Source organism: Aphelocoma coerulescens, chromosome 11 (assembly GCF_041296385.1).
Source record: "Aphelocoma coerulescens isolate FSJ_1873_10779 chromosome 11, UR_Acoe_1.0, whole genome shotgun sequence".
Lineage (NCBI taxonomy): Eukaryota > Metazoa > Chordata > Aves > Passeriformes > Corvidae > Aphelocoma > Aphelocoma coerulescens.
In genome coordinates this window covers 26798612-26812768 of record NC_091025.1, presented here as the reverse complement: position 1 = coordinate 26812768, position 14157 = coordinate 26798612, and positions in this window count along the sequence as shown.

The window sequence follows — 14157 nt, the reverse complement described above, 5'->3', positions numbered from 1 at the left end:
AGCAGAAAGGGCAGGGCAAGGCCCAGAAATGTCATTGAAAAGGGGTGTTGAATTCCAGGTGGGGGAGGGGTGAGCAAGGTCATGCAAGGCAAGGGAGGGGTTCAAGAGCAAGGCAAGGCAAGTGGTGGCTTTGCGAGGTGAGGCAAGGCAATGAGGGTCCTAGAAGGAAAAGGAAAGATGAGGCCAGACCTAGACGAATGTGAAAGGAAGTCAGGTGGGGGATGGGTGAGCAAGTCAGTGCAAGGCAGGGGAGAAAAGGCAGGTTGAGGGAAGGCTACAGAGGGGGCAGCAAGGAAATGCAAGGCATGGGGAAGCATGCGAGGAGTGGGTGCTGCCAGCCGGTGGGGATGGCAGGGGCGGGGCCACTGCAAGTAGCATGGTGGGGATGTGGAGGGGGTGTTAGTGTGCGGGAGGTGTGTGTGTGTGTGTGTGTGCAGTGGAGTGCAGGGTAAGTGCAGGTGTGTGTGTGCGTATACGGGGGTTTTGTGCCAGGTGCTGTGCCGGGGAGAGCCGTTCCACCGCAAGGAAGGTGTGGGAGTGAAAGGAGTAAGATAGATGTGTCTTTACAAAGAGACCGTGTGAATCTCTCCTTAGACAAGGCTAGGAATTTACAGGGGGGGAAGTAACAGAAGAAAGTATTCGTTCTAGAAACTGTTACTAATCAACAGAGACTGTTGCTCAGCCAAGGCCCTGCTAAATTCCTGAACCTAGAGCAAGGCAGCAAAGACTTCCTAGCATTAGGAATAGTTTGGTTTTCTTCCTTTTCCATTCCAAAAGGGGAGTGCATATTAGAGGGGGGCATAGAGTAGGCAGTTCCGGAAGTCTGTAATTCCCGAGTACCTCAGAGGGTGCTGTTGCCAGGAACTTAGCATCAGAAGGGGGCTGCATCCCGCAATCATTTGAGAGACTCCATGGCAAAAGCCCCATGGCCTCTCCCTGGAGTTGAAGAATGTTACAGGACTCCTCTGTCTCCTTTTTGGTGGATGAAGAAACTCAGAAAGCCACACTTCTGCCAGAACTCTCCAAGATGCCCCCTTTGCTCCCCGTGACTCCATCACTGCCCAGGAAGCTGTCTTTTCTACCACAGCAGTTTGACATACAGTTAAAAGTCGTGTGGCAGAGAAAAAAGGCAAGAATTGGTTTCCAAGGGATGGCAAACAAGAGATACCAGAACCTTTGGCCCTACCAATATTAAAGCAACTCCATTAAGAGAGTCCTTGCACTTCCTGAGGATTGGCAGAAGCCTATCTCATGATGTATGTTGCTGGGGGTCTTTTTAGACTGGCAAAAGGAGCTGTTGAAGGTTGCTTGATCTGTGCTAAAGCCAACAGCCAAGTTACAAAGTAACTTGCTAGAGGAGGGAGGCCTTGGGCTGCATGGCCCTTCCAAAGATGCCAGGTGGATTTTCCGGAGATGCCCCAAGTGGCAAGGCTTAATATCTTCTGGTAATCGTATGTCAGCTAGCAAGGTGGCCAGAAGTATTTCCAACTACTTCAGTAATGACAGGATCAGTTCTTAAGGCATTTTTGGAACAAATCATTCCAAGATACAGCATTGTAGAAGCAATAGATTCAGATAGGGGAACTCATTTTGCAGGAAAGATCCTTCAAGGGGTTTTGGCTTCTTTAGGAACACAATGGAACCTCCATAGGCCCTGGCACCCCTAGAGCTCGGCTCGGGTAGAAAACAATGAAGAGAGAAATAAACACCTTTTGAAGCTGGTAATAGAAACCAAGATGCCATGGGTAGGGCTTTGGACATTGGCTTTGGTGAGAATGAGCGCCCAAGCCAGAAGAGAGATTCAGTTATCTCCCTTTCAATCGTTGTTTGCAATTGCCCTGGTAAGTCTCCACCTAGTGGGGGGGTAGAGGCAAGTGATGCATTTTTAAAACCATCTGTGGCCAGGATCCTGCTTCTTGTGAAACCCCTTCAACAGGAAGCTCAGCTGGCGCAAGCCCGGCCTTTGGACTTTGCTGCTTTTAACATCCAACCAGGAGATTGAATCCTAGTTAAGGAGTAGAAAGAAGCGCCAGTGCTGGTGAAATGGTGTGGCCCATTCCAAGTGTCACTGACGACAGAAACAGCCGTCAAGTAAGCTGAACACAGGTGAACCCGTCACTCTCGGGTCAAGGTCTCTGAAGCCTCAGAGATTTGCACATCTCAGCTGGAGGAGAAGGCCGGGAGGCCGTGACTGACACTCTGCAGGAGTGGGCCGGAGCAGTAGGCAGTGCTTCGACATCGGAAGAAGCCCCGCAGTCCTACCTTCAGACCGTCTGCTGAAATAGACTGTATAGGCATCCCTCCTCTAGAATCTCCACTCACTTGGGGGCTAATACTTGTGGCCATTTTGTTACGTTAAGTGGTTTCTGTGTCTTCAATTGCCACAGGTGCTGCAGAAGACAACGGGAAAATTAGACTAGCTAATTAGATGACACTATTAAAACATTTTCCTTACTAATTCTACTTTGATATGGTCAGCTGAGTTTAGGCCAGGAGTGGGAGAATCAATTTGCAGCCTTAGGAGAAGAAGTAGCAAAAGTTTTTAACCTTAGCAATTGCTGGCTCTGTGGAGGGCCAGGAGGATCTGAAGAGTGGCCATAGTTGGCTAGCCCAGCTGAACCTAAATGGTGGGTCAATGTGAGGGCCACAGTGGGATGGGATTTGGGGCCAAAGAAGGAAGTTCATGGCCACTTCATTCTTCTCCAACAGGCACTTATTGCCTAAATAGGATAGGGCGTGTCTATGTAGGAAAAGGCAATTGTCAATTGACTTTCCCTCTGGGCTTGAACAACTGGGTTTGGACCCCCAATTGCCCTCCTTCCAATTGTTCCAAATATCAAGGCAAATGCAATCAAATACCTGTTCGGCTCACTAACAGTAGCTGCGTAAGGCGTTCTTATCACACTTACCAAAAATATTTGGAAGCCTGTAAAGCAATGGGGAGGGACAAGGGGTTTTTTTGACCACCTGTTTTTGAGCAGTCCCCACAAAAATTCCACAAGTAGAAGACATGTTGTTTGTGATTATCAGTGGGAATGGCCACACCGGATTGGAACTCAAAGCCTTTTAGTGAGTTCTGCTCCAAATCCAACCAAGCAGCTTGCAGATGTAAATGTAGGTGGGAACCCTGTGCGGGAGCTTGGAAATGCAAATGCTGGGACCCTTATGGTGGGGCAACTCTTGTTGGAGGACCGTTAGGCCCGGGAATCCTGCTGTATTTTGAGCCACCAATTGATGACCATGGGTAGGTTCCTTTGCTAATGGAACACGGGCTTTGAAAGGACAGTATTGGATTTGTGGCCAACATGCTTAGCTCAGGTTACCTCCAAACTGGTCAGGGATATGGTATATTTAGTAGACTGTTGTTCTTTTTGCTACTACAAGTTCTGGGAAATCGCTTAGGAATCAAAATCTGTGATGATTTAATTAGAGAAAAGCAGTCAGCTGATGCAGCCCTGGCTGGAGGGAGCACCCCAAAACGGGGAAATGATGAACGGCCAACAGAACAAGTTACCCAACACGATGGACCAGCCCCTTGGAAACCTAAGGAATTAATCCCAGATGCCTGGGAACCCATTTATCATTTGAAGGAGATAATTAGGTTACAAGCTGTCTCGGAAATAATTACCAACCAGCCAGCCACAGCGCTTGACCTTTTTGCTGAGCAACCCACTTAAATGAGGAAAGCGGTATTTCAACATTGGATGGTATTAGATTATCTGTTGGCAGAAGAAGGAGGAGTTTGTGGGAAATTAAATGACTCGAGCTGCTGTTTGCAAGCAGATGACAGCAGAAAAGTGGTCAAACAAATAACAAAGGAAATAACGTCAGCTCGTGGACCTGTCCAAATGTTGAAAGGATGGGGATGGGACATGTTTTCATGGTTAACTGGCCAGCTCTGGGCTAAATGAATACGATTCCTCCTCTTATATGCTATAGCAACTCTCATCTTTTTACCATGTGTGACACCATGCTGGCTGCAGCTCTTTCAGCAGGTGCTCAAGGGGATGCCGCTAGCAGCCATGCCTACCTGATCCAGAAATGACTACAAAAGGACAGAAAAGGATGTCACTGCAAATAATAGCAAAACCCAAGAAGACTCCAGAAGAAAAAATTAAATCCATGGTAATTAAGGTTTGTAAAGACAAATACAGAGCAAATAAAAAGAGGAGGGATTAAAAGGAATGAGATGGATGAGTCTTTACAAAGAGACCGTGTGAATCGGCCTGTAGACAAGGCTAGGAAGTTATGGCTAGTGAAGTAACAGAAGAAACTAGGAGTTCTCTAGAACTGTTACTAATCATCAGAGACTGTTGATTAATCAAGGCCGTGTTAAATTCCTGAACCTAGAGCAAGGCAACAAAGACTTAAGAGCATTAGGAATGGGGTTCTTATCTTTCTTCTCGATGCCAAGAGGGGGGTGCATATTAGAGGGGGGCGCATAGAGTAGGCAGTTCCGGAAGTCTGTATCTCCCGAATACCTCAGCCAGTGGGGAAAAGGAAGAGGGTGCTGTGGCCGGGAACTTGGCATCAAAAGGGGGCTGCATCCCGCAACCGTTTGACAGACGCCATGGGAAAAGCCCCATGGACTCTCCCTGTAGTCGAAGAATGTTGCAGGACTCCTCTGTCTCCTTTTCGGATATAAACCTCAGGCATCGTGGATTATTTTCCCTAACGGCAGCGACCTGCCGCGTGGTCTCCGTGCTCCTCTCCAGCCCCCCGGGACGTGTAAAATAGTTCCCAGCGGCTCCCACCGCGCGTTGCAGACGGCTGCGCGGCCCCGGGGCTGCCCGCAGTGCTCCCCTGCCCCGCCAGGGCTGCCCGCGGGCTGCGGAGCCGCCTCGCCACCGGCGCGGCCAGGGCCGGGGCCCTTCTCGACAGCAGCCGAGGGGCTGCGGAGCGGGCGGCTGCCGGACGATCAGCTATTTTATGCCGCGCGGTGCTGCCGCCTCCATCTAGCTCTCCATCGCGCCGCCGCCCGCCGCCCGCCTGGCGCGCTCACGCTCGGCCGCGCTCGCCGCCCGCCCAGCCTCGCCGGAAGCTCTCCCGCCCGGGCTGTGCCCCGGCTCCGCCGGCAGCTCGGCAGGGCCCGGCCGCACGCGTGCTGCGTGGCTCGGAGCAGCCGCGTTGCGCCGCAGGCGACGGGGAAGGCGGGGCGGGCCGGCGCCATCGTGGTAGCGCGAGGAGAGGAGCGCCCGGGCGGGGCGGCGAGCGGCGCGGCGGTGAGCGCTTCTGCTTCCTGTCGCTCGGCGGCCGCCCACGGCAGGTGCCGTGTGACCCCGCGGAGCGGCGGGGCCGGCCGGGCGGTGCGCGGCGAGGCTTTCGGCCAGCGGCGGCCACAGCGAGAGGCTGGCTGGCACTGCCCGTGCCGGTGGAGAGAGCGGGGATCCGAGGCCGGCCTTCCCCGGGCGACGAGGGGAGGCCGCCTTTGCCGCGCTGCCCTCCGTGCAGCATGTGGCCGATTCCGGCGAACCCGGGGTCTCCGCAGCGGCGCGGGCGGGAGGGAGTGGGGAGCGCGCTCGGTGCCGTGCCGGCCGCTCCCGGCCAGCGCTGCGCTGCGCCGAGGCGTTTTCCCGCCCGTCCTGGGAAGGACATAAGCGACACCGTAGTTGGAGCTTAGCTGTCAGGGGGTACAACTTCCCTCCATTGGCGACCTCCTTTTCCCTCTGATTCAGCTACCTTGTGGTAGGTGCGATGGTGCTGAAGAAGGGTGGCGGCTTGGCACAGTTGCTGTCATAGGTGGTGCGAGAGCTCCACGCAAGGAGCTTTGAGTGGCATGTGTGAGGGTAGGAGGGTACGGCACCCATAGCTGAAGGCAAAAAAGGTCAGGGCATGTCATCAGCCGCAGTCGTGCTAAGTTGTTCATCTTTGCAAACTGCTTGCCGAGTTGTTCCTTTCTTAGGTAATGGGGTTTTGTATCAACCAGAACTGCAAATGGTCAGTATTTGCAGAGAAGGTTACTTGGACTGTTGTTGAAGTGAGTGTAGCAGTTTCTATGGCATTCTGCAAAAAAAGTGACAGGTCTCCCTGTGTTCCCCAGTTCTTAACAAAGATGAAGTTAACAAACCCCTGAAAAGAGGTTTTGCAAAACTTCAGGGATATTTTCCTACTAGTACTGTAGAGACAACCATAGTCACCTTGTCTTTCCAAAAGTGAAGGTTCCCTATTTTTGTCCAAGAGCATCAAGTGCTTTTGATCAGCGTTTGTGTGCATGCATTAGCCTCGTTCTTGCTCTTCCTTGGAGAACTTTTACAATACTCACATGATCTGTGTAGGCTGCAGACTGCAGTGGTGAACTTCAAGGCTTCCAGCAGAAGGGAGATGCTATCCACATTTTGGATTCTCCTTAGTCTGAACCTTCAACGTCCAAGGCTTCACTTTTCAAGCAGTTGGAAGAGCTCCAAATTAAGACATGAACAGGTCTTAATTGACCTTGCCACCGCCTCAGTTAGTCAAGTAATGCTGTGCATTGGATTTGACTAGTGCAACATGTGCTTAAAATATGTAGAGTAACTCCTCGATTACCCTCTCAGAAGGGTTGGAATGGAGAACAAGGAGTTCCCAAGACAAATATTTGGTGTACGAGGAGTAGAATTTAGGAGTTGATTGCAGAGCACTGCATGCACAAATGTCTAAGGAGAATCCATCTTTTGATGTCCCATCTATGCTTGTTCTCATTTGAAATCCTGCACATTCTGCAGGCTGGTTTTGTTAGGCTTGGGGCTGGGGAAGGAGTGATGGTGGGGGAGGAGTGGGTGTTGGTTTTGGGTTATTTTTTTGTTTCCAGAATAGTGTACACAGAACTTGTGCCCAAAACCAGCAGTAGGAAACAATGCAGGTATAAAAGAAGGTCACAGAAATGTCAGATAATACGAATCTGAAAGCGCTTCAGTATTTTACTCAGGAGTTTCACTCTAACAAGGTGATTTTCCTTCACAGAAATGTAGTGGCAGGCTTATGCCATGCTAGAAGTGATGACCTTTCTCTGCCCCAAATTGAGCAGCAAAAGGTTTTGGCTCTTAATTTGAACCCCTGAGCCAGCTGTGTTTCAGGCTGCAGAAGCTGCAGCTGTTGTGGCAGACGCGGGGTGCAGCCCTGCCTGCCAGTTCCGAGCTGGCCTGCGCTGGTGGCAGCCGTCAGCGCCCGGGGTCCCCTGTGCCACCCATGCCAGGGCTCTGCCTGCCTGCCTCGCAGCCCTGGTAGCCTCAGGGAAACATCGCACTACTCCATCTGCTTTAAAAACAAACAAGCAAACAAAAAGCTCCCTGTAAATATATATAGAAGTCTTGAAACTAATTCTCAGCGCTTGCTCGGAGTTTGTTGATGGAGCAAATGGATTTTGGATAAACTGCTATTGCTAGTACTACTTAGGTTCCTAAACTTCAGAAGGGAGGCTATGGTGGTCACGTACCCCTGAGGAATGTTGGGAACAGTAAGACAGCTCAGTCATTTCAAGGTGGCCAGAAAATGGGTGTGGCAGTGGAGTGGACACTCTGTGAGTAGGTAGCCTTAAGTCATGTAACGACATGCACTTCAGTGGGAATTTTGCATCAACACCAAGAGATTGTGTCATGATGTGTTGCGTAACAACAAATTGGGCCAAAATTCTGCTGATTTTGACCAAGGTGGATGGGCCACCTTCACTTAAGCTGGCAAAGGGACATAAGTCAATGATGTTTGAAAAACAGCCATGAAACATAGCCCCTTTAGTTTGTTGGTCTGTTGCAAGTCTGCAAAGCTCTGTTGACAGGTCATTGGAAGTAGCTGTTGGAATCTAAGTGCAGTTGGACGCTTTGTCAGTCAGCATCAGCAGGAGGCTTAACGGTTTAGGTTGAGAGGTGGTGCATGGTTTTTTTTCAGAGGAATGGCCCAGTGAAGAGCAGTGTTCACTGCCATGACTACCGTTGTAGCCTTCAAGAGCAATGGTTCATTCAGAGAGAACTTCCTTGGTTCTGCTGGTTTGGTTTCGCAGCTGGAGCAAAGGTACAGCACTGGAAGCAATTCCTAGGGCAGAAGCGGGAGATATCCGAAGCTCTGGACTTCGTTGCCTAAGTGAGCGTAGTCTAATTGGAAGAGTGGTGAGCATCAGTGATATCAGATTTTTTACAAGTTCTTAATTCTGTCAAAACAAGAAAGAAGGAGAGTGATGAAGATGAAATCCTTTCCTCTTCAATCTGCCTACGCAACAACTTCAGCTGTAGTTGTAATGTGTATTCACCTATTTTGAATTGCCCAAAACCAGGCCTAGAGATGCTTCAGAGTCAGAGAAGCGGGTATTTGCTTTATTCGGCGCTGGGTGCATGGGGGATCACTCCTCCTAACACACACACACAGAGCACTCCATACAGTCCAGCATTATGTGTAAAATTTATGAACATTCATCACAATTCTTGGGATAGGAGTGGTTCTAGAAATTACTTCTCGGAAGTCATTAATATCATTAGCATACGTGCCATGCATGCGCTGTGTACGCTGATGGGCGCACTGAGGAAGGCTCCTCTTCTTCCTCGAGGGTCTTTCTGATGAAGATCAGTAGTCTTTGTCACAATGCACTTTTTACCTTTCTTTCTGGAGCATGCGCAGTTCTTCGGTGGCTGATGCAGCGATCTCTGTGCCGGTTTTCAAAAGATCCTGTTCCTCTTATCTTGACAAGATTAAGGCGAATCCTGCTGCTTAGGTTTTGTGATTAACATTTGCTGTCTCTTAGTAGTTCACTCGTGTTTACATGAGTTAACTATGGATCAACCCCCTTCTCAATTTTAGCACTGAAAGGATATTAGAGTCATTTAAAGAGATGTCTCCTATGGAGTACTATAAAACTGCCATAATGGTAAGACGTTTTCATACAGTAGTTTTAGCACAGAAGTAATATATGTACAATCTTGGATGTTTCATCCTGCTGGCTCAGGAGCCAGTATTGAGCTTTTCTCCTTTAAATCCAGTCTTAGAGCTCTGCAAGGATCACTGCAGCATGACGTTGTGACAAGGGGACGCTGATTCATGCATAAACCTTTGACGCTTTCCTTCTATCTTCAAGCAGCTTTGAAAACCAGTGATTATCTGGCATGTTGCGACTTGAGAGTCATGGTAAAGGTTTCACCAAACACTTTGTAATATCAGGCTACAGCTTTCATTCCTAAGGAAAGAGCATTGAGCAGATTGCTGGCAAAATGCTGAAAGAATGAGCCAAAACCAAAATCCTTTAATGGGAAAGATGGAAAAAATTTAGATGTGTTTATTTGAACTAAAAATAATGTGGACCAAGCCTAAATGTATTTCACACTAAATTCTTAGAACTGATTTTAAGGGAAGAAGTGAGAAAGATGAATTCCCAAGCGGAATTTTCAGCAGCATAATATTGAGCATTTATTAGTAGAACAAAGGCATATCACAGTGCAGGAGCACTTAGCAATATTGCTAGAGGCGTGGCTCCATTCATTTTACTGTGAACTTTAGTACTTCTTTAAACATAGTCCTTAAGCCCAGAAAGTCATTTACACTTCACTCAACTTTCCCCCCTCCGTCTCTGCCCCCTTGCGCCAGCACACGCCAGCACACTGCCACCTCGGTCCTCTGAGTAGCTCCAGAATTGAAGGCAGGCACCCCCCTCCGGTGCCTCCTCAGTCTCCAACCTAATTTGTAGTTGATGGGTTCTTTGGGAGGTGTGAGTTTTGATGAGATAACAGACTTCCTGGGATGCATGCGGTTTATCTTCTTTGTTTCTTGAAGATGTCTTGGTTTCCACCTCTGTAATTTCTCAACTGAAAGGACATTTATTATCATGTGTTTCTTCCTACGTTTCCCAACATGTTACCACTCATTCGAAGTTACAATTTACTCTAGTCTTGTTTTTACTTACCTATATTTTACCTTAACACTATTTCTACATAGTACATTCTCACTTCTAAATGTTAAAGTGATAGATGCGAAAGACAAAATTTATCGTTCACTCATTTATCACAGGAGGAATGTGTTAGCTGCTTGTGTTGCAGTTCACTTGTAATTGTGGTCTATTACCGCAGGCCTGGGCCCTAGGGTGTATCACTGTGTCCCGCAGCCATAGGGAGGAGGAGGAGAGAAGATCCAGCAGGCAGGAATTGTGCACCAAGATTTATTCATTTAATTATTTCACAAACTCTTTTACAGACTTTTTTCTTCATAGGCTAATTGGACAAAGGATCAGCCCCCCCCCTTGGGGTGATTGGCTAAAATCCTAAACCATCCATTGTCAAAATATTTTTCTACTAGACCATAAACCAGACTTTTCAAGGTTGCAGGTGGCTTGGTTGTTTACATACTCTGCTACCTCTTCTGTGAGAGAGAAAAGTCTCTCACAGACTTAGAAAATAGCAAGAAAATCCTCGCTAGCAGCATTTTGGTATCTACAATTCCCCCTTTTTGTTTGATAAGATAACAACTCCACTATTAATCCTAAATAGAAATTTACATCAGTTATTAATTCTAAATATGTCCTTAAGGCTTTAACGATCTGACTCCATAACAAGAAATTTAAAGTTCAGTCTCTGCTTGTGGAAGGACCATCCCAGTCTCTGCTTGTAGAAGGACCATCTGCCTGATGGTCAACATCTTGGTCATCATCAGAAGAGTCTGATGGCTGATGATCTACATTCTGGTGGCCACTTGGATGGTTGGTGTTCTGGTCATCATTTGGAGGTTGCCTGTTCTGCCTCTGGTGCCGTAGGGCAGGGCGAACACATTTTGCAGCTAGCCACCGTACCCCAGTATCTGTAGAAACGCAAGCATAGCCACGACCCCAAACCATAAGTTCCCGCAGGCCTTCCCACTGGTTAGTGAGTAAATTCCACACCCAGACTTTTGCCCAGGACAGTTGTCTCTTGCCTGCAGATTGCAATGAGAGAAAGTGATTCAGAAGAACAGGATTCTTTGAATTTTGTGGTACCGTAAGGTGATTAATTGTATACAAGCTTTTGCTAGTCGGCTTCAGTAACCAAATTCAAAGGTTCCTGTGAGAATCGTTGAAAAGCCATGATAACAGCCCTTAATTCAACTAACTAAGCAGAGTCTGACTCGGATTGGTGTGTTAATCAACCACTGCAAAGGCAGTGTAGGATACTGTGCACCTTTGCGCACAGTGACCCCTGCTAAAAATTTGTCCCGATCCGTATGCCCCAGGCTGCCAACACATCCCGTCCCCAAAGGTTAAGGGAAGTGGTAGTAACATAAGGCCTAATTGTAGCTGTGTGCCCCTCTGAGTCCTTCACCGTCACAGGCCGTTCGCTTCAATAGCTCTGTGTGGTTCATCCTCATCCTGTGATGGCCGATCCCACTGGGGGTAAAGGCCATGAGGGAGGCCACGCAGAGAAGGAGATGATAGTTACATCAGCACCAGTATCAATCAAACCTTGAAGCTGAGTCCAGGGCGGACGGGCGTTCGGCAGGATCAGGGTACACGTCATCTGTGGCCTTTGGTCAGAGATGTCTGCAGTCCAGAAGGCCTGCAGAAGTCCTGTAGATCCACTGCCGTTATCTTTGTGAGTTTGTTGTTCTATCCTGGGGACACAAGACTTAAAAGGCACTAATTTAGCAAGGCAGGTCTTTTCAGGAATAGTTACAGGGGGTTTTCAAATTCCCTATAAAACTGAGGACAAGGCTCCGAGGAGCGGATTCCCATCAATCCGACCTCATCCTCATCCTATCGCATTAAACCTGTTAGAAGCCAGACCTGAACAGCCCCTCTCTTCCTTTGTCTCTGAGCTAACGTGAGCCGACATCAACGGCTCCTGCCGTGTTTCCCTCTGCAAAGAAGCCAGCTAGCTAGCCCAGCAAGCTCTTTTCCTGATCCCGAAGTCGCTTCAGCGACGCGTGGAGGTAACGCAGCTGGACTGTCTCTGACCAGGGGCATGCCAGAGTCAGTGCCTCGAGCACCAAACGCTGCGTTATTGGACATTGAAGGTTCAGGCTAAGGAGAATCCAAAACGTGGACAGCATCTCCCTTCTGCTGGAAGCCTTGAAGTTCACCACTGCAGTCTGCAGCCTACACAGATCATGTGAGTATTGTAAAAGTTCTCCAAGGAAGAGCAAGAACGAGGCTAATGCATGCACACAAACGCTGATCAAAAGCACTTGATGCTCTTGGACAAAAATAGGGAACCTTCACTTTTGGAAAGACAAGGTGACTGTGGTTGTCTCTACAGTACTAGTAGGAAAATATCCCTGAAGTTTTGCAAAACCTCTTTTCAGGGGTTTGTTAACTTCATCTTTGTTAAGAACTGGGGAACACAGGGAGACCTGTCACTTTTTTTGCAGAATGCCATAGAAACTGCTACACTCACTTCAACAACAGTCCAAGTAACCTTCTCTGCAAATACTGACCATTTGCAGTTCTGGTTGATACAAGCCCCCATTACCTAAGAAAGGAACAACTCGGCAAGCAGTTTGCATAGATGAACAACTTAGCACGACTGCGGCTGATGACATGCCCTGACCTTTTTTGCCTTCAGCTATGGGTGCCGTACCCTCCTACCCTCACACATGCCACTCAAAGATCCACCTGTGACAGCAACTGTGCCAAGCCGCCACCCTTCTTCAGCACCATCGCACCTACCACAAGGTAGCTGAATCAGAGGGAAAAGGAGGTCGCCAATGGAGGTGTTATAAACATATATTATATTGGCTTCTCGCAAAGTATAAAGTAGATATTATATAATGTTAGAAATGCTTTTTGCTGTGTGGATGTAGTTTTCTCTCTTTTTAGCAAGAATGTTAACAAGTGTGAGCACGTAAGATAACCTCCAAACAAACAGAGGATGAGGCCCGAAAAGCTGCTAATCAACACTTTGTCTAGGGAGCAAAAGGGCCCAAAGGCTACTCCGCCCGGAGAACAGGCGGCCAGGAGAGTCCAAGAGCCGTTATCACCACTCTGCCCGGAGAGACGAAGAGGCCCAAAGCTGCAATCAGCCCTGACTGTCTGGAGAATTAAGAAATCCACCCTACCATCGACTCTTGCCTAGCGGGCCCAACCCCAAGAATCAAGAGAAATAAAACCACAAGGCAGAAGACTACGCATGCTCTAAAAAGGCGGAACCAAGGAGTGGCCGTGCAGAACAGCTCCAGGAAAAGTTTTAATATGAATAAAGAACAGACAGTAAAAATGGTATAAAAAAGACTCACCTCTGGCATCAGGTGTGCTCTTGGCAGAGCACCAAGGCACCCGGCCATTACCCCGTTGCTTTATTTGATGTGTCTCTTATTGTCTTTATATTAAACCCTTTAAATTCTCACAGGAGAGTGAACCTCGTTTTTCACAATTAAGGGCTCGTCCCGGAGCTACACCTCGCCTCTGAAAAGCGTGGGAGGATTCAAGAAGCAAGGGTAAGGCGCCTCCCGCCCAAGTTGGCAGGACCTTTGCTTAGCATCCTCTGGCGTGATTTGGTGGCAGCAGGGCAACACCCGGAGGACAAGAAAGACACAAAAATAAAGCAAATGAAAGAGAGCGCTCTCGACAAAAATCCCACAGACACTGGAAAAGAAACAGGACTGGGAAGTATTGTCCAAAGAAAAAGGGGGTGGTTACGGGAGATGAGCGTGTGTGAATGAGACGTGGGCTGGTTGCCCCCAGATCTGCGAAGCGAGTGTGGCAGTCTCTGAGTGCTGCCGTTCCGTCTTGTTCACGAGAACAGCGGCCAGCGAGGAGACAAAGCGAGAGATAAGCGGAGTGAAAGAATCTCCGGGGGTGACTGGGACGGGGTCCCAGAGAAGGGGTTGCAAAGTGGGAGCTACCCCCCCATATGCTGGGTTGAGGAAAACTCCAAGAGCACCCAGGGCCTAAAAGTACCCCAAGAGAGGTTGGGGTTTGGATGCTAGCAATGCTGGGTTGAGGGAAATCCAAGAGCACCCAGAATCCTAAGGATTATATCATACCCATGGGTGGATACTAACAAGTGACTTGAAAGAGGTACCTTATTATTCTGTTGTGAGTAGGAATGAGTGAGTGAACAAATATTAAAAAAGAGTGAATGTGTGAATGAAAAACTGTGTAATTCGAAGTTAACTTTGTTTTTGGGGAAGGTGGGCTCTAATAAATTTTTTGGTGTTTTTTGTACTGTGAAAGGGTGGGTAGTATTTTACAGCAGTGAAGATTGGTGTTTTAAAGGAATGAATTAGTATTTCAAAGGG